This window comes from Chiloscyllium punctatum, chromosome 15 (genome assembly GCF_047496795.1).
Source record: "Chiloscyllium punctatum isolate Juve2018m chromosome 15, sChiPun1.3, whole genome shotgun sequence".
NCBI lineage: Eukaryota > Metazoa > Chordata > Chondrichthyes > Orectolobiformes > Hemiscylliidae > Chiloscyllium > Chiloscyllium punctatum.
In genome coordinates, this window is record NC_092753.1 from 24,746,820 (window position 1) to 24,774,556 (window position 27,737).

Sequence of the window (27,737 nt, forward strand, 5' to 3'; positions counted from 1 at the left end):
TATTGTCACTTCTGATTCTACCCTCTCTCTTTCAAACTGCAGATTAAAGCTGATTGTATTGTGGCCACTACCTCCTAATGGTTCCTTTACTTCGAGGTCCCTGATCAAAACCGGTTCGTTGCACAACACCAGATCCAGAATTGCTTTCTCCCTGGTAGGCTCCAGCACAAGCTGTTCTAAGAATCTATCTCGGAGGCATTCCACTATCTCCCTTTCTTGGGGTCCAGTACCATCCTGATTCTCCCAGTCTCCCTGCATGTTGAAATCCCCCATAACAACTGTAGTAATATCTTTGCGACAGGCCAATTTCTGCTCCTTATTCAACTTACGCACAAAATCCAGGCCACTGTTTAGGGGCCTATAGATGACTCCCGTTAGGGTCTTTCTACCCTTAGAATTTCTGAACTCTATCCATACTGACTCAATATCCCCTGATTCTAGGTCCCCCCACGCAAGGGACTGAATATCATTCCTTACCAACAGGGCCACCCCAACCCCTCTGCCAGTCAGTCAGTCCATACGATATCACGTATAGCCTTGAATATTCATTTCTCAGGCCCTGGCCACTGGAAGCCACGTCTCAGTTATCCCCACAACATCGTAACTGACAATTTCCAAATGGACCCAAGCTCATCCGCCTTATTTCAAATGCTTCATGCATTCATGCTCCCACCGCACTTTGCTGCAAAATAAATTGTTCAAGTGAACAATTGGAAGTACGCCAGAAGCAAGAATCATGACTGTAGTTGTGTCAAAGAAAGTTTCCCTGAGTGTGGAAACAGGCCACTCAGCCTAAAAAGACCACACCGACCGGCTGAAGGGCACCCCACCTCGATCCATCCCCCCTGCTCTATAACACTGCATTTCCCTTGGCTAATGCACCAAAGCCTACACATCCCTGAACACTCTAGGCCATGTAGCATGGCCAATTCACTTAACCTGCACATCATTGGATTGGGGAAGGAAAGCAGATCACCTGGAGGAAACCCATGCAGATACAGGGAGAACATGCCAACTCCACCCAAAGGTGGAATCCAGCCTGGATCCTTGGCACTGTGAGGCAGCAGTACCAGCCTCTGAGCCACCCACAAATGAGATGAAACCACAGATACAAAGTGGTCTGGTGGTCTTTGATTCAAATGGGCCATCAATATCAGAATTGCACAGCAAACAGAAATCTAATACCCTTTTCATCATTAAGGAAATCGGTTTCGATTTGCAAAGTCCCAGTGGGAAATAGCTGAGCAACAGGGTGAGAATATGTGCTGGACCAAACCAAAAACACAACTGTTGGGACGGTGAGAATGGATGTGAGGTGTTAGAGTGCAGGGGTTAGGTCTGCTTTCACACACCCTGGAAACAGAGTGTGAGGTTTGGGACGCTGCAAAATGCTGAACGCCACATTCAAACAAAAGAGAAGGTGAAGTGGGATTTTTCCCTGGAATAGAGAGATGGCGTAATGGTAATGATACTGAATGAAGGGATTTATCTATCAGTATTAATAATGAAAATAAAACTTTGGAAACACTGTTTAAAATTTCTGCGTGGTGAATGGGTAAGTACATTTCAGTTGTGTAGAATTCTGATCAAATAAAAACAAAACACCCAGAAGAAAGAGAAGGGATTGTACAGTCCAGCCTGCTCTGTCCTGCTCTATTCACTTGGTAGGAGTCTTACCTTCACTACATTTCACTGAATATTAGGCAATGGAATAAAATGTAAAGAGAGAGGAGAGTTAAAACAACTAAAACGAATTGAACAAATGAAGAGAGAAATGGAGGCATTTAAATGTTTACCAATCCAGGTAAAGCTCTTCCTTTTCACATTGGAAGGGTCTTTCAGAAGAAGATGTTTGTCACTTCATCACTTTCTATCCCCCAGTAACAGATGTTCCTCTTGTTTTTCATCCGACATAATTCTACTTGTTGGAAAACTATCGCATTTTAACACACCTCTGCTTTGGTGAAGCATTAATGAAAAGTCAACACTGTTTGTTCTCCTAACCCGAAATAATTGCTGACCTACTCAGTGGTTCTCTGTTTTTCTGTTCTTTCTCATTGCAGATCAGGCATGGACGCTGTTTGTCACACAACCAGCCAAACATGGGGCGGAGCGATTTTAAACACTTCTCATGATGCTTCACACAAACCTGGGAGGGCATTCAGCAACAACCTCACTTAGTCAGACTCAAAGACTGAACGTTCATGGTTGATATCACCAGGCCTGGGCATTTTGTTAGTAGCCATGAGGACAGAAATGGAGGTACAATACAGCACAATTCAAACTTAGTGACCCTGCATGCCCTCACCCATCATTTCAGATTCAGGAAATCTCATGGCATCTTCTGAAAGATGGGACAGATAACCTGCTGTCAAACTCCATCGAGTCCTTCCCACGTGTAGCTGATATCTCTGTGAGCCTCCATGTTGGAAAGTCTAGGGAGGAAGCTCTGATGGTGGCAAGGACTGTGCAGGTTCTCTACATGTCGGAGCTAAATGCATTGATACACCAATATCGGCTGGTGTAGCTGGTTACCAAAGGACATTGCTGCTAGACTGGACTTAGAGACGATGTGGAGGGCATTTAGAAGGACAAGTGCAGCAGATCCAAGACATGAATACCATAACCTCATTCCTTCGGGAGGAAGGCCAAGGGTTCACAGCACTGTATGTGTGTTCTCACTGAGTCCTGGGGAAATACAACATCATCTTCTTATGGTATTCGAGTCTCCCCCGTGAAAAAACCTGAGAAAAATGTTCCATGGATTCTTAATTGCTTTTATGCTGAAGAATGCTTACTGGGCAAGAGTTCTTACTGGGCAAGGCAGATCTCAGATTCAAATGTCACTTGATGGTCATTCTTTTATTCTTTTCATTTGACAAGATGGACTTTCACTGAAACATGACTGTACAATGCTGGAGGTCTCGTTTTAATAATACAAGAGCAGTTAATTAAGAAAAGATGAGAAAATAAAATGAATCAAGCGACATACAAATAACACAATTTGGAAGATTTCAAAACACACAGTCAACATACAACATGCCATCCATCCCAATGGCATCCCTTCACACACCAGACAATTGCCTTCTCCATCACCGATACACTAGACTTGAGAGATTAGTTGCTTCTACCTTGAGTATTGATTCATCTTTGAGATCCAAACTTCTCAACATCAAATAATAGTTTATGAATTTTCATTAATGATTTCTAGTCTGCAGCGTTCCAACTAAAACCCTTACAACCCTATCTCTCAACTATACTGAACAACCTCCTTTCTCTGAAGAAGACAGGCTCCAACATCGACACTGAACCAGGTTGTGCGCACATGAAATGAAAAGGTTTACCAAATGGTTTGTGCGTGGCACCGTGGCTCAGTGGTTAGTATTGTTGCCTCACAGCAACAGGGACCTAGGCTCAATTCCACCCTCAGGCAACTGTTTGTAGGGAGTTAGCGCATTCTCCCCGTGTCTGCCTGGGTTTCCTCTGGGTGATCCAGTTTCCTCCCACAGTCCAAAGGCGTGCAGTCCAGGTGAATTAGGAATGGGAAGTGAACACCTTCTGGAAATCCCAGTTTCCAACATCCATCAGCTCCCCTCCAGTCACTTGTTACATCCTCAAAGAACTCCAGTAAGTTTGTCAAACATGACCTTCCCTTCCTGAATCCATGCTGTGTCTGCCTGATGGAACCCTTTCCATCCAGATGTCTCACTATTCCTTCTTTAATGATAGCCCCCAGCATTTTCCCAACTGGCCTATAGCTACCTGCCTTATAACTACATTTGGACAGGTATGTGAATAGGAAAGGTTCAGAGGGATGAGGGTCAAATGTAGGCAAATGGGGCGAGTTTAGTTTGAGAAACTTGCTTGCCATGGACAAGTTGGAGCACAGGTTCTGTTTCTGTGCTGTAAGATTTTATGACTCTATACCATAATAAACGTCTTAGATGATCTGAAAGGAGACGGGAAAGCAGGCTGTGATGAGGAGGTAGAGTTTACAGGTGGATATTGACAGGCTGGGAGAATGGGTGATAATCGGGCAGATGGATAAAAGCAGTTGCCATGGAAAAGGCAGGAGATGTGCATTCGATAATAAAGCTAATTCAGGTCAATGGTCTCCTCCTACACTGTCATTATTGTGCGATGCTGATCCCAAGAGACAATGGGGAAGCAGACAATGTAATGTTATTTGTTTAATGGGTGTAAGTAAAGTTCCGTATGATGTCACTGACTGGTCTCACCTGGGCACAGAGAGAGCCATAAATGGGACTCACTTTTGTGTAGGATCGACAGTTTTTCTGGAACCTATCAGGGCAAAGTGAATTCCCACTCCCTTGAAAATAGAATGGGACGGCCGGCAATCCTCCTGATAAAGGATATTTATTATCCCATTCTGGCAGCCTTTGGTGTACCTGGTAAGTCAGTGAATCCTTGGAGATCAATCGTTGTCATGAGAGCTGAAGGTTTGGTGCCTGATCGATACTTTAACATTTCCCCTTTCACATCAGAGCGACACAATCTCGGATCAGCTGGAATACAGTGTTTCAAATGTGATTGTGGCAAGGGAGGTGTTTGTCCCTGTGATGGAAAATAGGAGCTTGAAATTCCTTGATGTAGCGCAGGAGTTTCTCTCTCTGTCTCTCTCCCTCCACCTCCAGACCCTTGTACAGCTGCAGTGTCTGTGTTTGAGTCACACACTGACATCCTTCACTCTGTTTAATGTGGACAATGCAGCCCAAGGCAACTCCACAGTGTTTTTTGGAGGACAATTTATGAAATATTTTTTGGAAGACACAATGGAGGAGCTCTGAGGAAAGTGATCAGTTTGAGTTATATCAGGAATGTGCTTCTGTCATTAATGAGAGACCAGCAAACGCTGTAACCACGTTAATGTTGGGAAGTCAATAAGACGAGGAAAATCGAAATCAAAACTGAAGAAAGCTCATAGACCTGATAAAGAAATGTTTAATCTCTTTCTGTCCTGCCTGTATGGTCCAACTTGTCACTGCCGACCAGATATCCCAATTCAATCTCGTCCCATTTGTCAGCACGTGGCTCATATTCCTCAAAACCTTTCTGATTCATATACCCATCCAGATGCCTTTTAAATCTTGCAATTGTACCAGCCTCCATCACTCCCTCTGGCAGCTCATTCCACATACGCACCACCCACTGCGTGGAAATGTTGCCTCTTTAGTCCTTTTTAAACCTTTCCCCTCTCACCCTAAACCTATGCCCTAAAGTTCTAGATTCCCCCAACCCAGGGAAAAGAACTAGTCTATTTATCCTGTCCATGCCTCTCATGATTTTATAAACCTCTGTAAGGTCACCCCTCAGCCTCCGATGCTCCAGGGAAAACAGCCCCAGCCTATTCAGCCTCTCCCTGTAGCTCAGATCCTCCAACCCTGGCAATATCCTTGCAAGTCTTTTCTGAGACCTTTCAAGTTTCACAAAATCCTTCCGATAAGAAGGAGACCAGAATTGTATGCAATATTCCAAAAGTGCCCTAACCAATGTCCTGTAAAGCCGCAACATCACCTCCCAACTCCTACACTCAATGTACTGATCAGGAAAGGAAAGCATTCCAAATGCCTTCTTCAATATCCCATTTACCTGCAACTCCACTTTCAAGGATCTATGAACCTGCACTCCAAGGTCTCTTTGTTCAGCAACACTTCCCATGACCTAACCATCACGTGGATAAGCCCTGCTCTGATTTGCTTTTCCAAAGTACAGCACCTCGTATTTATGATATTTCTACCATGCATTTGGAATCCAGTGAGCAGCACATTCTCACTGGCCGAGCGACAATATTCCAGACCGTCCCCACCTGCTACATTCACTATTTCAAATTGATGATCAACAATATTCCTGCTGACTTGCCTTTTGTCCCTGATCAATATTGCCCCTGCTCTGCTGCCTCCTGGAAATGATCAACAGACCCTCATGTTGTCTCAACCCCAGCACCCCCTGCTCCTTGATCAATCAAGCTCCTGCTGTCTTTCCCCCTGTCCTGGTTAAGCGGGCTCCTTCTATCGTCCACCATGTCCATTTTCTCGAAGACCCCTGTAATCTTGCCCTCAGTCCATGATCAAGAGGGCTCCTGCTGCCTTGCCTCCCTATCCTGGATCTACAGGAATCTTTCTACCCCTGCAAACTATCCATGATCAGTCAAACTCCTGCTTTCTTACATTTTGCCTTTATCAGTAGAGCTGAAAATGTGTTGCTAGAAAAGCGCCTCAATCCTCAATCCCTTTCCTCCAATCCCAGCATCTGCAGTCCTCACTTTCTCCTTTATCAGTCGAGCTCATACTGTTTTACCCACTGTCCATGATGATTGTTATGAAGTTGAAAGTGTGTACTGTACCTTTAAGAGAGAGTGAATGGTGTTTTGCACTGAGAGCTTGCAAGCACCTATCATATGGTAGGTACGGCTAGGTCAGTTTTTCCCACTTTGTTTTCTTCCCTTGTTTAGTCCTATGTGGCCTTTCATGATTAGCGGGGTATGGTTGATAGGGCAGTTACATGTTCCTCCTGCAGAATGAGGCAGGTGACAGACACGACACATGTCTCTGCTGACCACATCTGTGGGAAGTGCACCCACTCCAGCTCCTCGAAAACCAAGTTAGGGAACTGGAGCTGGAGCTGGATGAACTCCAGGTCACCCGGGAGGCAGAGAGGGAAATTGAGAGGATATACAGGGTGGTGGTCACTCCTCAGACACAGGATAAGGACAGCTGGGTTACAGTCAGGGGGAGGAAAGGGAACCAACAGATAGAGCAGGAATCAGAGCCACGTATCTGAGGGAGCGGTTGTAGATGGGGCAGTGACAGGATGTAGTGAATCTATCGGGAAGGTTTTTCACGTGATGAAACAGAGGGACGGTTAATGTGTGTCTGTTTTAATGCAAGGAATGTCAGAAAAAAGAGTGATGAACTTAGAGCATGGATCAGTACTTGGGACTGTGATGTTGTGGCCAAAATCGAGATGTGGGTTTCACAGGGGCAGGAATGGTTGCTCGATGTTCCAGGATTCAGACCGTTTAAAAAGAACAGGGAGGGTCAAAAAAGAGGAGTGTGTGTATGGCTAATTCACCTGACCTACACATCTTTGCACTGTGGGAGGAAACTGGAGCATCTGGAGGAAACCCACACAGGCACAGGGAGAATTGTGCAAACTCCTGAGGCTGGAATTGAACCTGGGACCCGGGTGATGTGAGGCAGCAGTGCTAACCAGCGAGCCACCGATAAAGGAAAGCTTCTCTACTGAGACAGTTTGGTTGGAAGTTAGGAACAACAAGGAAGCAGAGAGTTGTGAATGCATGGAATGCATTGCCAGTGGTGGTGGTGGAAGCAGAGGCATTAGGGACATTGAAGTGACTGCAGGTCAGGCACATGGACAGCACTGAATTGAGGGGTGTGTAGGTTAGGTTATTTTATATTATGTAAGGAATAATCCTCGGCAAAAAATCATGGGCCGAAGGGCCTGTTCTGTGCTGTACATTTCTATGCTTCTATTCTACGGTCTATGGTGAACTAGCAGTCTCAGAGTGTACTGGAAAATTGAAAATTTGCAACACTTCGCTGTGAAACAAAGACCTGAGATTTGTTTCCTGTTTTCACAGCAATGTGAATTTCGCCAATCAGAAAAAAATCATGCCCCAGGATACGAAAGCCCTTTCGAGTTTGAATTTATTGTTTATGTCATCTTGAACCGATGTGATGATCCGATGTTAGGGGTACAAAGAAGTAGCCATTTGTAAAGTTAGACAGGGAGGCCAACTGCTATCAACACAGTAACTGCCAGCAACACACTCTCTATCAAAGGTACCTTTTTCATATGAAACATCTTCACAGCGAAAGACAGAAGACAATCCAGGGAGATCTCCAGCTGAAAGGAGGACACCAGAGATGACAGCTGCCGTGTGCTTTTGAAATTAAGTCAATATAGTTTTAATCCGGGTTTTTATGGGAGGCTGAGAGTTGTAACAAGTTGTTGTTTAATGCCACTTTTAGAGTTAAGGAATAAATTGATATTTTTTCTTTAAATCATGCAATTTGGGAGTTCTCTGTCACTCGTATTTTAATATAATACGAGGCAAGGGGAGATTTTCTGAGCATTAGGTTTAATTAGCAGAAGAGTTTCGGAGTGTTAAAAGGGGACATAAAGTTAAGGTGAAAGGTGGAAGGTATGGGGGGATGTCAGGGGTAGGTTATTTACCCAGAGAGTGGTGGGGGCATGGAATGCGCTGCCTGTGGGAGTGGCAGAGTCAGAATCATTGGTGACCTTTAAGCGGCAATTAGATAGGTACATGGATGGGTGCTTAAGCTAGGACAAATGTTCGGCACAACATCGTGGGCTGAAGGGCCTGTTCTGTGGTGTATTGTTCTATGTTCTATGTTCGAAGAGTTCTCTGCAATGTTGAAGTAATATTAAGACCCCTGCACTATTTCCCATTGTCTGTGTCCAATGGGACTCCTGCACTATTTCCCACTGCCCATGACCAATAAGGCTGCTGCACTATTTCCCACTTTCCCTGACTAAATGAGGCTCCTACACTATTTCCCGCTGTCCGTGAGGAATGAGACACGTGCACAATTCCCCACTGTCCCTGACCAAATGAGGCTCCTGCACTATTTCCCACTGTCCATGACCAATGAGATTCCTGCACTACTTCCCGCTGTCCGTGAGGAATGAGACACGTGCACTATTCATAACTGTCCCTGATAATTGGACTCCTGCACTATTTTCCACCGTCCATGACCAATGAGTCTCCTGCCCTATTTCCCACTGTCCATGACCAATAAGACTCCTGGGAGAAAGTGAGGACTGCAGATGCTGGAGTACCATAATTTAAAACTGTGGTGCTGGAAAAACACAGCAGGCCAGGCAGCATCCGAGGAGCACGAGAATTGACGTTTCGGGCATAAGCCCTTCTTCAGGAATCATCTTCAGAATTCCTGAAGAAGGGCTTATGACCGAAACGTCGATTCCCCTGCTCCTAGGATGCTGCCTGGCCTGCTGTGTTTTTCCAGCACCACATTTTTCAAAAATAACACCCCTGCCCTATTTCCCACTGTCTGTAATCAATAAGACCCCTGCCCTATTTCCCACTGTCCATGACCAATTGCACGCCTGCCCTATTTCCCACGATCCGTGTCCAATAAGACTCCTGCACTATTTCCCACTGTCCATGACCAAATGAAGCTCCAGTACTATTTCCCACTGTCCATGATCAATTAGTCTCGTGTACTATTTCCCGCTGCCCGTGACCAATATGGCTCCTGCAATATTTCCCACTGCCCGTGACCGATAAGGCTCCTGCACTATTTCCCACTGCCCGTGACCGATAAGGCTCCTGCACTATTTCCCACTGTCCCTGACCAATGAGACTCCTGCACTATTTCCCACTGTCCGTGACCATTGAGACTCTTGCACTATTTTCCACACTCCATGTCTGGCTCCTTGTCCGATTCCCCTCCTGTTGCATACTCTCGACATTCCAGTTTTTCCTCTCCCACTCCCTGCTCCTCAATACAGTTTGTGATGAATGCTTTGTGTCTTGTGATGTTCCCTCTCTCTTTCCCTTCATCCACTGGCCTGAGAATGAGAGCCACACCTCACCATTTCCCCCGCACTCAGGAAACTTCAAAAACAATTCCAGTTCAATATTGTTTCCATTTATTGCTACAGTCTATCGTTTAAATTGAAAGAACAGGCTGCGATCTTGGATGGCAAAATAAATGAATTAAAAATTCATGGTTAGCTCTGTTCAGGGCACAATGCTGATCAAAATATATGTTTGAATTAATCAGAGAAATTCACCTTTAAAAAACAAGAGATTGCATTCTGCTCTTGTCTACAGTGCCCATATTCCTTGAGTTCCCAGTTATCAGACCACAATTCTCAATCGTTTACAAGGAATCTGGGCATTTTTAATGTATGTTTATATGTTATTTATTCATTCCCAGGACATCACTGTCACTGGGAACTTCCAATGCTTTTGAGAGATTGGTGCAGAAATCAGGCTTGAAAGACTGCAGTCCATTGGGTCAGGGACAGTGTCATCTCACAGAGTCACTGCAACAATGAGAGAGTGCAAATCCTTCCCGCAATCAGGGATTCACCTTCCCTTGTAGAGTGGGTCAGTTACTAAAGGTTGATTTTATTCTGCTTCATCTGATCACAATTTAATTGCGAATATTAATCTGTTTTCTTATTATGTTCATTTACTGGATTTGCAGATGCCTTCACTTCACCTTCTTGGAATCATAACATGGAACATATTTCTTTAAGGAACAAACTATGAGCCCCAGAGCTACCTTTGCTCCAGAGCATCTCCAAGTAACCCTCAATACAGACCTGTAAATAGCTTAACCATATCATGGAGCACACAGGAAAATTGGGGGAGATTTCCACCAGTGTGTTATGCCCAGACATTCTGTGTATGCCATGCTGACACAGATAGAGGTGGTCAAGAACAATATCTCCTTTAATCTACTTTCACAATCACCAACTCTGGAAGAGTGTGAGCTTCAGAATTTTGAAACAGTAACAGAGAAAGAACAGTGATTCAGTCCGTGATCAGAGCAGTGTTTGTCTCGGAGGGAACATTTCAGGTAGCAATTCTCCCAGCCATCTACTGCCCTTGTCCTTCTGGTTGGGAGAGATTGTGGGTTTAGAACCTGCCTTCAAAGGAGACATGGTGAGTAACTGCAGTGCATCTTGTAAATGGTACAGACTGCTGACACCATATGTTGCAGGTGGAGGCAGGAAATGTGTACCTGGTGGATTTAGCATCAAACGGGTCGGCACTTTTCTTAGCTTCCTGAATTTCCTTACAACTGGGCTTTACTCAGACAGTCAACTGGACCCTACTCCATCTCTCTCCCTAATTACGCTTTCTGGAGGGTGGAATTTGGAGAGTTTTTAAATGAATTACTCACCAGAGAATTTTGTATTCAGGACCTTCACACAAAGCCTCAGTATGTGCATGGTTAGTCCAGTACAGTTTCTCATCCACCTGAAATCCCAGCATGTGGGGCGGCACAGTGGCTCAGTGGTTACCACTGCTGCCTCACAGCACCAGGAACCCACGCACGATTCCAGTCTTGGGTGACTGTCTGTGTAGTGTTCTCACATTCCCCACATGTTGGTGTGGATTTCCTCTGGGTGACAGTAAGTGTATTTAACTTGAGTAGCACAAATTCACTCCGATTGAGCTAATCTGCCAAAATACCTCATGAAACACCATCCTGTATGGAAGATTGGACAATTCATCTCATTTCCAAGTATCTGCAGAGTGACTGTATCTTTGAAGATCACCACCCTTATGGCAGGCTGCAAACCAAAGCATGAAGAGAGGAGGCAGAAATCTGCCCCACTAACTTAGCCGTCAGAAATCTGCCACCATTTGTCTTCCTGTTATTGCTGCCTTGACAAATTCCAGACAAAATCTACTGGAACGGATGTGGATGATTCATTAACTTTTCATTCCACTAACACTTTGGGTTTTGACGTTTCTATGAATGCGCATGATTAAACGACACACCTGAAAGTCTAAGTGATGAATAAGATATGGACATTCCATGTGGGCCACAATAATCTTAAACTTCTCTGTCCATCTCTTGCAGCAAATGGTATGACAATTGTGATTCTCTCCAGAGGAAATTGTGGCCTTTCAAAGTGTATCTCTGTCTACATGGTGGGCATGGCAGTCGCGGATCAACTCGTCATGATCTTCAATGTGATTGTGTACTTGATATTCAATTATCACTTTCCATATTCCTTTCTGTCTTACACTGCTGTATGTAAGTTTGTCTTGTACATAACTTTTGCTACGCTGGATATGTCAGTGTGGTTCACAGTCACATTCACATTTGATCGATTTGTGGCGATCTGTTGTCACGAGTTTAAACAAATGTACTGCACAAAGAGAATTGCAACTACAGTTATAGCAACATCTTCAGTCCTGACTTGCTTAAAGGGTATTCCAATGTTCTTTTCATATGAAGCTGAACAAATAATTAACAATGTGCACTGAGGGTGCAGGACAAAAGCAGCTGTTTATACAATACCTGCATGGTCAGTGTATAGTTGGATACAGTCATTGTCAGTCGTTTTGCTTCCTTTTGCTCTCATGACCTTGTTTAATTCTTTGACCGTCAGACGTATTTTATTGGCAAACAGTACACGCAAGGGACTCCGAGCTAAAAGCACCGAGAGTCAGAGTGATCCAGAGGTGAGAGGTCGGAGAAAATCCATCATATTACTCTTCACTGTGTCAGGCAGCTTTATTCTGTTGTGGTTAACTTCCGTTGGAAGTTTTACAGCCACCAGATTATCAAGTAGTGTCTATTATCAAGGTGATTACTCCAATCCTGGATATATCGCCACGGAAACTGGATATCTGCTCATGTATTTAAGTTCCTGTACAAACACGTGTATTTATGCAGCAACCCAGAGGAAATTCAGAGAAGAGCTGAGAAATGTTCTGAAGTCTCCTTTTGAACAATTTCTTAATTTATTTAAAAAATAAGGAACAGATGGATTCAAATTTTTAAAAAATCATCTTGTAACTAAAACAACATTTCATCTGGCTTGCTGTATGAGAATGTCAATCGTCCTGAGAATCTGACAATGGGAAATGGACATGAATGATCTTCAATAAAAGCTAAAATGGCCCATTTGAAAGTCATGTTTTCAATAATTTTCCATTGATTGTCCAAAGTAAATGATGGATGACACTGACATCAAGTCTGATCTGGTCTGACCTGGATGTCGGCAAGCAAGTATCTCTCGATGTTTCAGGAACCTGTCCCTCTTTGCAGTTGTAGTCAGCCGAGTTGTGTGTCTCGGGCTATTAATGTGAGGGGTCCAACAACTAGAATGAACTCAAAGCTCAGGTATCCCATGCAGATGCAAGTTTCTGACTTTGTTCTGGTGGCATGGCAACACAGTGGCTCAGTGAGGCACAGAACCCCTTCAGTGTGGAAACAGGCCCTTCGGCCCAACAAGTCCATGCCGACCTTCCAAACAGTATACCACCCAGACCCACTGCCCTATCCTATTACGCTACATTTACACCAACTAATGCACCTAACCTCCACATGCCTGAACACTGCAAGCAATTTAGCATGGCCAATTCACCGAAGCTGCACATCTTTAGATTGTGGGAGGAAACTGAAGCACCTGAAGGAAACCCACACTGTCACAGGGAGAATGTGCAAACTCCACATAGGCAATCACCTGAGGCTAGGATCGAATGAGGGTCCCTGGTCGTGTGGGGCAGCTGTGCTAACCACTGAGCCACCGTGTCGCCCCTTCACGGTGCTGCTTCACAGCACCAGGGACCAGAGTTCGATTCCAGCCTCAAGCGACTGTCAATGTGGAGTTCGCACATTCTCCCCATCTCTCTGGGGGTTACCTTCAAGTGTTCTGGGTTTCGTCCCACAGTTCCAGGATGTGCAGGGTAAGTGGATTGGCCATGCTAAATTGTCCATAATGTCCAGGGATGTGCAGGCTTGGTGGAATGTCATGGAGAATGTAGGGTTACAGGGATAAGGTAGGGGTGCTCTTTGAAGAGATGATGTGGACCCAAAGGGTAGAATGGCTGGCTTCAACAGTGTCAGGATACAATGATTCTCTGATGAAAATAAATGAAGTCAAAACTGTTCACCATGTCAGGGCAGCACTTGCTGCAATGTTTCAGGAAGATCAAAGTAGGCAATGGTAATACGCTAATGTCCAGCCGTTCAATCGACAATAGACAATAGGTGCAGGATTAGGCCATTCTGCCCTTCAAGCCTGCACCACCATTCATTATGATCATGGCTGATCATCCATAATCCTTATCCTTATCCACATAACCTTTGATTCCACGATCCTTAAGAGCTCTAACTCTTTCTTGAAAGTATCCAGTGACTTCGCTTCCACTGCCCTCTGGGGTAGAGCGTTCCATACACCAACCATTCTCTGTGTGAAGAGGTTTCTCCTCAATTCTGTTCTAAGTGGCCTACCTCTTATTTTTAAACTGTGTCCTCTGGTTCGGGACTGACCCATCAGCGGAAACATGCTTCCTGCCTCCAGAGTGTCCAATCCTTTAATAATCTGATACGTCTCAATCAGATCCCCTCTCAGCCTTCTAAACTCAAGGGTATACAAACCCAATCGCTCCAATCCTTCAGCGTAAGATAGCCCCGTCATTCCAGGAATTGACCTCGTGAACCTACGCTACACTCCCTCAATAGCCAAAATGTCTTTCCTCAAATTTGGAGAACAAAACTGTGCACGATATTCCAGGTGCAGTCTCACCAGGGCCCTGTACAGCTGCAGAAGGGCCTCTATGCTTCTATACTCAATTCCTCTTGTTATGAAGGCCAGCATGCTATTAGCATTCTTCACTGCCTGCTGTACCTACATGCTTGCTTTCATTGACTATGTACAAGAACACCTAGATCTCATTGTATTGCCCCTTTACCTAACTTGACTCCATTTAGGTAGTAATCTTCCTTCCTGTTCTTGCCACCAAAGTGGATAACCACACATTTCTCCACATTAAACTGCATCTGCCATGCATCCGTCCACTCATACAGCCTGTCCAGGTCACCCTGTATTATCCCAACATCCTCCTCACATTTCATCCTGCCACCCAGCTTTGTGTCATCAGCAAATTTGCTACTATTACTTTTAACACCTTCATCTACATCATTAATGTACGTTGTAAAAAACTGCGGTCCCAGCACTGATCCCTGCGGCACACCACTGGTCACCGCCTGCCATTCCGAAAGGGAGCCGTTTATCACTACTCTTTGTTTCCTGTCAGCCAACCAATTTTCAATCCAAGTCGGTATTTTTCCCCGAATACCATGTGCTCTAATTTTGCTCACTAACCTCCTTTGTGGGACTTTATCAAAAGCTTTCTGAAAGTCCAGGTATACTACATCCACTGGATCTCCCTTGTCCATCTTCAGAGTTACATCCTCAAAAAATTCCAGAAGATTAGTCAAGCATGATTTCCCCTCCATAAATCCATGCTGACTCTGTCCTATCCTGTTACTGCTATTCAGATGTGTCGTAATTTCGTCCTTTATAATTGACTCCAGCATCTTTCCCACCACTGAGGTCAGACTAACTGGTCTATAATTCTCTGTTTTCTCTCTCCCTGCTTTCTTAAAAAGTGGAACAATATTAGCCACCCACCAATCCGCAGGAACTGAACCTGAGTCTATAGAACATTGGAAAATGATCACCAATGTATCCACGATTTCTCGAGCCACCTCCTACAGTACCCTGGGATGCAAACCATCAGGTCCCGGGGACATATCAGCCTTCAGACCTAACAGTCTCTCCAACACCATTTCCTGCCTAATATAAATTCCCTTTGGTTCGGGTCCTTCAGCCACTATTACGTCTGGGAGATTGATTGTGTCTTCCCCAGTGAAGACAAATCTGAAGTACCAATTCAACTCTTCTGCCGTTTTTTTTGTTCCCTATAATAAATTCACCCGTTTCTGTCTTCAAGGGCCCAATTTTAGTCTTAACCATTTTTTTTCTTTTCACATACCTAAAAAAAGCCTTTACTATCCTCCTTTATATTTTTGGCCAGTTTACCTTCATCCCTTATTTTTTTTTGCGTATTTCCTTTTCAGTTATCCTCTGTTGTCCCAGTCCCCCGATTTCCCCCTCATCTTTGCTATGTTAAACTTTTTCCCTATTGTCTTTATATGCTCCTTAACTTCCCTCGTCAGCCACGGCCACCCCTGCCTCCCCTTAGGATCTTTCTTCCTTTTTGGAATGAACTGATCTTCTAGGTATAATGCATCTGCCATTGTTGTTCCATTGCCATCCCTGCTAAGGTGTTGCACCATTGAACGTTGGCCAGCTCCTCCCTCATAGCTCCATAGTTCCCCTTATTCAACTGAAATATTGTCACTTCTGATTCTACCCTCTCTCTTTCAAACTGCAGATTAAAGCTGATTGTATTGTGGCCACTACCTCCTAATGGTTCCTTTACTTCGAGGTCCCTGATCAAAACCGGTTCGTTGCACAACACCAGATCCAGAATTGCTTTCTCCCTGGGAGGCTCCAGCACAAGCTGTTCTAAGAATCTATCTCGGAGGCATTCCACTATCTCCCTTTCTTGGGGTCCAGTACCATCCTGATTCTCCCAGTCTCCCTGCATGTTGAAATCCCCCATAACAACTGTAGTAATATCTTTGCGACAGGCCAATTTCTGCTCCTTATTCAACTTACGCACAAAATCCAGGCCACTGTTTAGGGGCCTATAGATGACTCCCGTTAGGGTCTTTCTACCCTTAGAATTTCTGAACTCTATCCATACTGACTCAATATCCCCTGATTCTAGGTCCCCCCACGCAAGGGACTGAATATCATTCCTTACCAACAGGGCCACCCCAACCCCTCTGCCAGTCAGTCAGTCCATACGATATCACGTATAGCCTTGAATATTCATTTCTCAGGCCCTGGCCACTGGAAGCCACGTCTCAGTTATCCCCACAACATCGTAACTGACAATTTCCAAATGGACCCAAGCTCATCCGCCTTATTTCTAATGCTTCATGCATTCATGCTCCCACCGCACTTTGCTGCAAAATAAATTGTTCAAGTGAACAATTGGAAGTACGCCAGAAGCAAGAATCATGACTGTAGTTGTGTCAAAGAAAGTTTCCCTGAGTGTGGAAACAGGCCACTCAGCCTAAAAAGACCACACCGACCGGCTGAAGGGCACCCCACCTCGATCCATCCACCCTGCTCTATAACACTGCATTTCCCTTGGCTAATGCACCAAAGCCTACACATCCCTGAACACTCTAGGCCATGTAGCATGGCCAATTCACTTAACCTGCACATCATTGGATTGGGGAAGGAAAGCAGATCACCTGGAGGAAACCCATGCAGATACAGGGAGAACATGCCAACTCCACCGAAAGGTGGAATCCAGCCTGGATCCTTGGCACTGTGAGGCAGCAGTACCAGCCTCTGAGCCACCCACAAATGAGATGAAACCACAGATACAAAGTGGTCTGGTGGTCTTTGATTCAAATGGGCCATCAATATCAGAATTGCACAGCAAACAGAAATCTAATACCCTTTTCATCATTAAGGAAATCGGTTTCGATTTGCAAAGTCCCAGTGGGAAATAGCTGAGCAACAGGGTAAGAATATGTTCTGGACCAAACCAAAAACACAACTGTTGGGACGGTGAGAATGGATGTGAGGTGTTAGAGTGCAGGGGTTAGGTCTGCTTTCACACACCCTGGAAACAGAGTGTGAGGTTTGGGACGCTGCAAAATGCTGAACGCCACATTCAAACAAAAGAGAAGGTGAAGTGGGATTTTTCCCTGGAATAGAGAGATGGCGTAATGGTAATGATACTGAATGAAGGGATTTATCTATCAGTATTAATAATGAAAATAAAACTTTGGAAACACTGTTTAAAATTTCTGCGTGGTGAATGGGTAAGTACATTTCAGTTGTGTAGAATTCTGATCAAATAAAAACAAAACACCCAGAAGAAAGAGAAGGGATTGTACAGTCCAGCCTGCTCTGTCCTGCTCTATTCACTTGGTAGGAGTCTTACCTTCACTACATTTCACTGAATATTAGGCAATGGAATAAAATGTAAAGAGAGAGGAGAGTTAAAACAACTAAAACGAATTGAACAAATGAAGAGAGAAATGGAGGTATTTAAATGTTTACCAATCCAGGTAAAGCTCTTCCTTTTCACATTGGAAGGGTCTTTCAGAAGAAGATGTTTGTCACTTCATCACTTTCTATCCCCCAGTAACAGATGTTCCTCTTGTTTTTCATCCGACATATTTCTACTTGTTGGAAAACTATCGCATTTTAACACACCTCTGCTTCGGTGAAGCATTAATGAAAAGTCAACACTGTTTGTTCTCCTAACCCGAAATAATTGCTGACCTACTCAGTGGTTCTCTGTTTTTCTGTTCTTTCTCATTGCAGATCAGGCATGGACGCTGTTTGTCACACAACCAGCCAAACATGGGGCGGAGCGATTTTAAACACTTCTCATGATGCTTCACACAAACCTGGGAGGGCATTCAGCAACAACCTCACTTAGTCAGACTCAAAGACTGAACGTTCATGGTTGATATCACCAGGCCTGGGCATTTTGTTAGTAGCCATGAGGACAGAAATGGAGGTACAATACAGCACAATTCAAACTTAGTGACCCTGCATGCCCTCACCCATCATTTCAGATTCAGGAAATCTCATGGCATCTTCTGAAAGATGGGACAGATAACCTGCTGTCAAACTCCATCGAGTCCTTCCCACGTGTAGCTGATATCTCTGTGAGCCTCCATGTTGGAAAGTCGAGGGAGGAAGCTCTGATGGTGGCAAGGACTGTGCAGGTTCTCTACATGTCGGAGCTAAATGCATTGATAGTACCAATATCGGCTGGTGTAGCTGGTTACCAAAGGACATTGCTGCTAGACTGGACTTAGAGACGATGTGGAGGGCATTTAGAAGGACAAGTGCAGCAGATCCAAGACATGAATACCATAACCTCATTCCTTCGGGAGGAAGGCCAAGGGTTCACAGCACTGTATGTGTGTTCTCACTGAGTCCTGGGGAAATACAACATCATCTTCTTATGGTATTCGAGTCTCCCCCGTGAAAAAACCTGAGAAAAATGTTCCATGGATTCTTAATTGCTTTTATGCTGAAGAATGCTTACTGGGCAAGAGTTCTTACTGGGCAAGGCAGATCTCAGATTCAAATGTCACTTGATGGTCATTCTTTTATTCTTTTCATTTGACAAGATGGACTTTCACTGAAACATGACTGTACAATGCTGGAGGTCTCGTTTTAATAATACAAGAGCAGTTAATTAAGAAAAGATGAGAAAATAAAATGAATCAAGCGACATACAAATAACACAATTTGGAAGATTTCAAAACACACAGTCAACATACAACATGCCATCCATCCCAATGGCATCCCTTCACACACCAGACAATTGCCTTCTCCATCACCGATACACTAGACTTGAGAGATTAGTTGCTTCTACCTTGAGTATTGATTCATCTTTGAGATCCAAACTTCTCAACATCAAATAATACTTTATGAATTTTCATTAATGATTTCTAGTCTGGAGCGTTCCAACTAAAACCCTTACAACCCTATCTCTCAACTATACTGAACAACCTCCTTTCTCTGAAGAAGACAGGCTCCAACATCGACACTGAACCAGGTTGTGCGCACATGAAATGAAAAGGTTTACCAAATGGTTTGTGCGTGGCACCGTGGCTCAGTGGTTAGTATTGTTGCCTCACAGCAACAGGGACCTAGGCTCAATTCCACCCTCAGGCAACTGTTTGTAGGGAGTTAGCGCATTCTCCCCGTGTCTGCCTGGGTTTCCTCTGGGTGATCCAGTTTCCTCCCACAGTCCAAAGGCGTGCAGTCCAGGTGAATTAGGAATGGGAAGTGAACACCTTCTGGAAATCCCAGTTTCCAACATCCATCAGCTCCCCTCCAGTCACTTGTTACATCCTCAAAGAACTCCAGTAAGTTTGTCAAACATGACCTTCCCTTCCTGAATCCATGCTGTGTCTGCCTGATGGAACCCTTTCCATCCAGATGTCTCACTATTCCTTCTTTAATGATAGCCCCCAGCATTTTCCCAACTGGCCTATAGCTACCTGCCTTATAACTACATTTGGACAGGTATGTGAATAGGAAAGGTTCAGAGGGATGAGGGTCAAATGTAGGCAAATGGGGCGAGTTTAGTTTGAGAAACTTGCTTGCCATGGACAAGTTGGAGCACAGGTTCTGTTTCTGTGCTGTAAGATTTTATGACTCTATACCATAATAAACGTCTTAGATGATCTGAAAGGAGACGGGAAAGCAGGCTGTGATGAGGAGGTAGAGTTTACAGGTGGATATTGACAGGCTGGGAGAATGGGTGATAATCGGGCAGATGGATAAAAGCAGTTGCCATGGAAAAGGCAGGAGATGTGCATTCGATAATAAAGCTAATTCAGGTCAATGGTCTCCTCCTACACTGTCATTATTGTGCGATGCTGATCCCAAGAGACAATGGGGAAGCAGAAAATGTAATGTTATTTGTTTAATGGGTGTAAGTAAAGTTCCGTATGATGTCACTGACTGGTCTCACCTGGGCACAGAGAGAGCCATAAATGGGACTCACTTTTGTGTAGGATCGACAGTTTTTCTGGAACCTATCAGGACAAAGTGAATGCCCACTCCCTTGAAAATAGAATGGGACGGCCGGCAATCCTCCTGATAAAGGATATTTATTATCCCATTCTGGCAGCCTTTGGTGTACCTGGTAAGTCAGTGAATCCTTGGAGATCAATCGTTGTCATGAGAGCTGAAGGTTTGGTGCCTGATCGATACTTTAACATTTCCCCTTTCACATCAGAGCGACACAATCTCGGATCAGCTGGAATACAGTGTTTCAAATGTGATTGTGGCAAGGGAGGTGTTTGTCCCTGTGATGGAAAATAGGAGCTTGAAATTCCTTGATGTAGCGCAGGAGTTTCTCTCTCTGTCTCTCTCCCTCCACCTCCAGACCCTTGTACAGCTGCAGTGTCTGTGTTTGAGTCACACACTGACATCCTTCACTCTGTTTAATGTGGACAATGCAGCCCAAGGCAACTCCACAGTGTTTTTTGGAGGACAATTTATGAAATATTTTTTGGAAGACACAATGGAGGAGCTCTGAGGAAAGTGATCAGTTTGAGTTATATCAGGAATGTGCTTCTGTCATTAATGAGAGACCAGCAAACGCTGTAACCACGTTAATGTTGGGAAGTCAATAAGACGAGGAAAATCGAAATCAAAACTGAAGAAAGCTCATAGACCTGATAAAGAAATGTTTAATCTCTTTCTGTCCTGCCTGTATGGTCCAACTTGTCACTGCCGACCAGATATCCCAATTCAATCTCGTCCCATTTGTCAGCACGTGCTTCATATTCCTCAAAACCTTTCTGATTCATATACCCATCCAGATGCCTTTTAAATCTTGCAATTGTACCAGCCTCCATCACTCCCTCTGGCAGCTCATTCCACATACGCACCACCCACTGCGTGGAAATGTTGCCTCTTTAGTCCTTTTTAAACCTTTCCCCTCTCACCCTAAACCTATGCCCTAAAGTTCTAGATTCCCCCAACCCAGGGAAAAGAACTAGTCTATTTATCCTGTCCATGCCTCTCATGATTTTATAAACCTCTGTAAGGTCACCCCTCAGCCTCCGATGCTCCAGGGAAAACAGCCCCAGCCTATTCAGCCTCTCCCTGTAGCTCAGATCCTCCAACCCTGGCAATATCCTTGCAAGTCTTTTCTGAGACCTTTCAAGTTTCACAAAATCCTTCCGATAAGAAGGAGACCAGAATTGTATGCAATATTCCAAAAGTGCCCTAACCAATGTCCTGTAAAGCCGCAACATCACCTCCCAACTCCTACACTCAATGTACTGATCAGGAAAGGAAAGCATTCCAAATGCCTTCTTCAATATCCCATTTACCTGCAACTCCACTTTCAAGGATCTATGAACCTGCACTCCAAGGTCTCTTTGTTCAGCAACACTTCCCATGACCTAACCATCACGTGGATAAGCCCTGCTCTGATTTGCTTTTCCAAAGTACAGCACCTCGTATTTATGATATTTCTACCATGCATTTGGAATCCAGTGAGCAGCACATTCTCACTGGCCGAGTGACAATATTCCAGACCGTCCCCACCTGCTACATTCACTATTTCAAATTGATGATCAATAATATTCCTGCTGACTTGCCTTTTGTCCCTGATCAATATTGTCCCTGCTCTGCTGCCTCCTGGAAATGATCAACAGACCCTCATGTTGTCTCAACCCCAGCACCCCCTGCTCCTTGATCAATCAAGCTCCTGCTGTCTTTCCCCCTGTCCTGGTTAAGCGGGCTCCTTCTATCGTCCACCATGTCCATTTTCTCGAAGACCCCTGTAATCTTGCCCTTAGTCCATGATCAAGAGGGCTCCTGCTGCCTTGCCTCCCTATCCTGGATCTACAGGAATCTTTCTACCCCTGCAAACTATCCATGATCAGTCAAACTCCTGCTTTCTTACATTTTGCCTTTATCAGTAGAGCTGAAAATGTGTTGCTAGAAAAGCGCCTCAATCCTCAATCCCTTTCCTCCAATCCCAGCATCTGCAGTCCTCACTTTCTCCTTTATCAGTCGAGCTCATACTGTTTTACCCACTGTCCATGATGATTGTTATGAAGTTGAAAGTGTGTACTGTACCTTTAAGAGAGAGTGAATGGTGTTTTGCACTGAGAGCTTGCAAGCACCTATCATATGGTAGGTACGGCTAGGTCAGTTTTTCCCACTTTGTTTTCTTCCCTTGTTTAGTCCTATGTGGCCTTTCATGATTAGCGGGGTATGGTTGATAGGGCAGTTACATGTTCCTCCTGCAGAATGAGGCAGGTGACAGACACGACACATGTCTCTGCTGACCACATCTGTGGGAAGTGCACCCACTCCAGCTCCTCGAAAACCAAGTTAGGGAACTGGAGCTGGAGCTGGATGAACTCCAGGTCACCCGGGAGGCTGAGAGGGAAATTGAGAGGATATACAGGGTGGTGGTCACTCCTCAGACACAGGATAAGGACAGCTGGGTTACAGTCAGGGGGAGGAAAGGGAACCAACAGATAGAGCAGGAATCAGAGCCACGTATCTGAGGGAGCGGTTGTAGATGGGGCAGTGACAGGATGTAGTGAATCTATCGGGAAGGTTTTTCACGTGATGAAACAGAGGGACGGTTAATGTGTGTCTGTTTTAATGCAAGGAATGTCAGAAAAAAGAGTGATGAACTTAGAGCATGGATCAGTACTTGGGACTGTGATGTTGTGGCCAAAATCGAGATGTGGGTTTCACAGGGGCAGGAATGGTTGCTCGATGTTCCAGGATTCAGACCGTTTAAAAAGAACAGGGAGGGTCAAAAAAGAGGAGTGTGTGTATGGCTAATTCACCTGACCTACACATCTTTGCACTGTGGGAGGAAACTGGAGCATCTGGAGGAAACCCACACAGGCACAGGGAGAATTGTGCAAACTCCTGAGGCTGGAATTGAACCTGGGACCCGGGTGATGTGAGGCAGCAGTGCTAACCAGCGAGCCACCGATAAAGGAAAGCTTCTCTACTGAGACAGTTTGGTTGGAAGTTAGGAACAACAAGGAAGCAGAGAGTTGTGAATGCATGGAATGCATTGCCAGTGGTGGTGGTGGAAGCAGAGGCATTAGGGACATTGAAGTGACTGCAGGTCAGGCACATGGACAGCACTGAATTGAGGGGTGTGTAGGTTAGGTTATTTTATATTATGTAAGGAATAATCCTCGGCAAAAAATCATGGGCCGAAGGGCCTGTTCTGTGCTGTACATTTCTATGCTTCTATTCTACGGTCTATGGTGAACTAGCAGTCTCAGAGTGTACTGGAAAATTGAAAATTTGCAACACTTCGCTGTGAAACAAAGACCTGAGATTTGTTTCCTGTTTTCACAGCAATGTGAATTTAGCCAATCAGAAAAAAATCATGCCCCAGGATACGAAAGCCCTTTCGAGTTTGAATTTATTGTTTATGTCATCTTGAACCGATGTGATGATCCGATGTTAGGGGTACAAAGAAGTAGCCATTTGTAAAGTTAGACAGGGAGGCCAACTGCTATCAACACAGTAACTGCCAGCAACACACTCTCTATCAAAGGTACCTTTTTCATATGAAACATCTTCACAGCGAAAGACAGAAGACAATCCAGGGAGATCTCCAGCTGAAAGGAGGACACCAGAGATGACAGCTGCCGTGTGCTTTTGAAATTAAGTCAATATAGTTTTAATCCGGGTTTTTATGGGAGGCTGAGAGTTGTAACAAGTTGTTGTTTAATGCCACTTTTAGAGTTAAGGAATAAATTGATATTTTTTCTTTAAATCATGCAATTTGGGAGTTCTCTGTCACTCGTATTTTAATATATTACGAGGCAAGGGGAGATTTTCTGAGCATTAGGTTTAATTAGCAGAAGAGTTTCGGAGTGTTAAAAGGGGACATAAAGTTAAGGTGAAAGGTGGAAGGTATGGGGGGATGTCAGGGGTAGGTTATTTACCCAGAGAGTGGTGGGGGCATGGAATGCGCTGCCTGTGGGAGTGGCAGAGTCAGAATCATTGGTGACCTTTAAGCGGCAATTAGATAGGTACATGGATGGGTGCTTAAGCTAGGACAAATGTTCGGCACAACATCGTGGGCTGAAGGGCCTGTTCTGTGGTGTATTGTTCTATGTTCTATGTTCGAAGAGTTCTCTGCAATGTTGAAGTAATATTAAGACCCCTGCACTATTTCCCATTGTCTGTGTCCAATGGGACTCCTGCACTATTTCCCACTGCCCATGACCAATAAGGCTGCTGCACTATTTCCCACTTTCCCTGACTAAATGAGGCTCCTACACTATTTCCCGCTGTCCGTGAGGAATGAGACACGTGCACAATTCCCCACTGTCCCTGACCAAATGAGGCTCCTGCACTATTTCCCACTGTCCATGACCAATGAGATTCCTGCACTACTTCCCGCTGTCCGTGAGGAATGAGACACGTGCACTATTCATAACTGTCCCTGATAATTGGACTCCTGCACTATTTTCCACCGTCCATGACCAATGAGTCTCCTGCCCTATTTCCCACTGTCCATGACCAATAAGACTCCTGGGAGAAAGTGAGGACTGCAGATGCTGGAGTACCATAATTTAAAACTGTGGTGCTGGAAAAACACAGCAGGCCAGGCAGCATCCGAGGAGCACGAGAATTGACGTTTCGGGCATAAGCCCTTCTTCAGGAATCATCTTCAGAATTCCTGAAGAAGGGCTTATGACCGAAACATCGATTCCCCTGCTCCTAGGATGCTGCCTGGCCTGCTGTGTTTTTCCAGCACCACATTTTTCAAAAATAAGACCCCTGCCCTATTTCCCACTGTCTGTAATCAATAAGACCCCTGCCCTATTTCCCACTGTCTATGACCAATTGCACGCCTGCCCTATTTCCCACTATCCGTGTCCAATAAGACTCCTGCACTATTTCCCACTGTCCATGACCAAATGAAGCTCCAGTACTATTTCCCACTGTCCATGATCAATTAGTCTCGTGTACTATTTCCCGCTGCCCGTGACCAATATGGCTCCTGCAATATTTCCCACTGCCCGTGACCGATAAGGCTCCTGCACTATTTCCCACTGCCCGTGACCGATAAGGCTCCTGCAATATTTCCCACTGCCCGTGACCGATAAGGCTCCTGCACTATTTCCCACTGCCCGTGACCGATAAGGCTCCTGCACTATTTCCCACTGTCCCTGACCAATGAGACTCCTGCACTATTTCCCACTGTCTGTGACCATTGAGACTCTTGCACTATTTTCCACACTCCATGTCTGGCTCCTTGTCCGATTCCCCTCCTGTTGCATACTCTCGACATTTCAGTTTTTCCTCTCCCATTCCCAGCTCCTCAATACAGTTTGTGATGAATGCTTTGTGTCTTGTGATGTTCCCTCTCTCTTTCCCTTCATCCACTGGCCTGAGAATGAGAGCCACACCTCACCATTTCTCCCGCACTCAGGAAACTTCAAAAACAATTCCAGTTCAATATTGTTTCCATTTATTGCTACAGTCTATCGTTTAAATTGAAAGAACAGGCTGCGATCTTGGATGGCAAAATAAATGAATTAAAAATTCATGGTTAGCTCTGTTCAGGGCACAATGCTGATCAAAATATATGTTTGAATCAATCAGAGAGAAATTCACCTTTAAAAAACAAGAGATTGCATTCTGCTCTTGTCTACAGCGCCCATATTCCTTGAGTTCCCAGTTATCAGACCACAATTCTCAATCGTTTACGAGGAATCTGGGCATTTTTTATATATGTTTATATGTTATTTATTCATTCCCAGGACATCACTGTCACTCGTGACTTCCAATGCTTTTGAGAGATTGGTGCAGAAATCAGGCTTGAAAGACTGCAGTCCATTGGGTCAGGGACAGTGTCATCTCACAGAGTCACTGCAACAATGAGAGAGTGCAAATCCTTCCCGCAATCAGGGATTCACCTTCCCTTGTAGAGTGGGTCAGTTACTAAAGGTTGATTTTATTCTGCTTCATCTGATCACAATTTAATTGCTAATATTAATCTGTTTTCTTATTATGTTCATTTACTGGATTTGCAGATGCCTTCACTTCACCTTCTTGGAATCATAACATGGAACATATTTCTTTAAGGAACAAACTATGAGCCCCAGAGCTACCTTTGCTCCAGAGCATCTCCAAGTAACCCTCAATACAGACCTGTAAATAGCTTAACCATATCATGGAGCACACAGGAAAATTGGGGGAGATTTCCACCAGTGTGTTATGCCCAGACATTCTGTGTATGCCATGCTGACACAGATAGAGGTGGTCAAGAACAATATCTCCTTTAATCTACTTTCACAATCACCAACTCTGGAAGAGTGTGAGCTTCAGAATTTTGAAACAGTAACAGAGAAAGAACAGTGATTCAGTCCGTGATCAGAGCAGTGTTTGTCTCGGAGGGAACATTTCAGGTAGCAATTCTCCCAGCCATCTACTGCCCTTGTCCTTCTGGTTGGGAGAGATTGTGGGTTTAAAACCTGCCTTCAAAGGAGACATGGTGAGTAACTGCAGTCCATCTTGTAAATGGTACAGACTGCTGACAACCATGTGTTGCAGGTGGAGGCAGGAAATGTGTACCTGGTGGATTTAGCATCAAACGGGTAGGCACTTTTCTTAGCTTCCTGAATTTCCTTACAACTGGGCTTTACTCAGACAGTCAACTGGACCCTATTCCATCTCTCTCCCTAATTACGCTTTCTGGAGGGTGGAATTTGGAGAGTTTTTAAATGAATTACTCACCAGAGAATTCTGTATTCAGGACCTTCACACAAAGCCTCAGTATGTGCATGGTTAGTCCAGTACAGTTTCTCATCCACCTGAAATCCCAGCATGTGGGGCGACACAGTGGCTCAGTGGTTACCACAGCTGCCTCACAGCACCAGGAACCCACGCACGATTCCAGTCTTGGGTGACTGTCTGTGTAGTGTTCTCACATTCCCCACATGTTGGTGTGGATTTCCTCTGGGTGACAGTAAGTGTATTTAACTTGAGTAGCACAAATTCACTCCGATTGAGCTAATCTGCCAAAATACCTCATGAAACACCATCCTGTATGGAAGATTGGACAATTCATCTCATTTCCAAGTATCTGCAGAGTGACTGTATCTTTGAAGATCACCACCCTTATGGCAGGCTGCAAACCAAAGCATGAAGAGAGGAGGCAGAAATCTGCCCCACTAACTTAGCCGTCAGAAATCTGCCACCATTTGTCCTCCTGTTACTGCTGCCTTGGCAAATTCCAGCCAAAATCTACTGGAACGGATGTGGATTATTCATTAACTTTTCATTCCAATAACACTTTGGGTTTTGACGTTTCTATGAATGCGCATGATTAAACGACACACCTGAAAGTCTCAGTGATGAATAAGATATGGACATTCCATGTGGGCCACAATAATCTTAAACTTCTCTGTCCATCTCTTGCAGCAAATGGTATGACAATTGTGATTCTCTCCAGAGGAAATTGTGGCCTTTCAAAGTGTATCTCTGTCTACATGGTGGGCATGGCAGTCGCGGATCAACTCGTCATGATC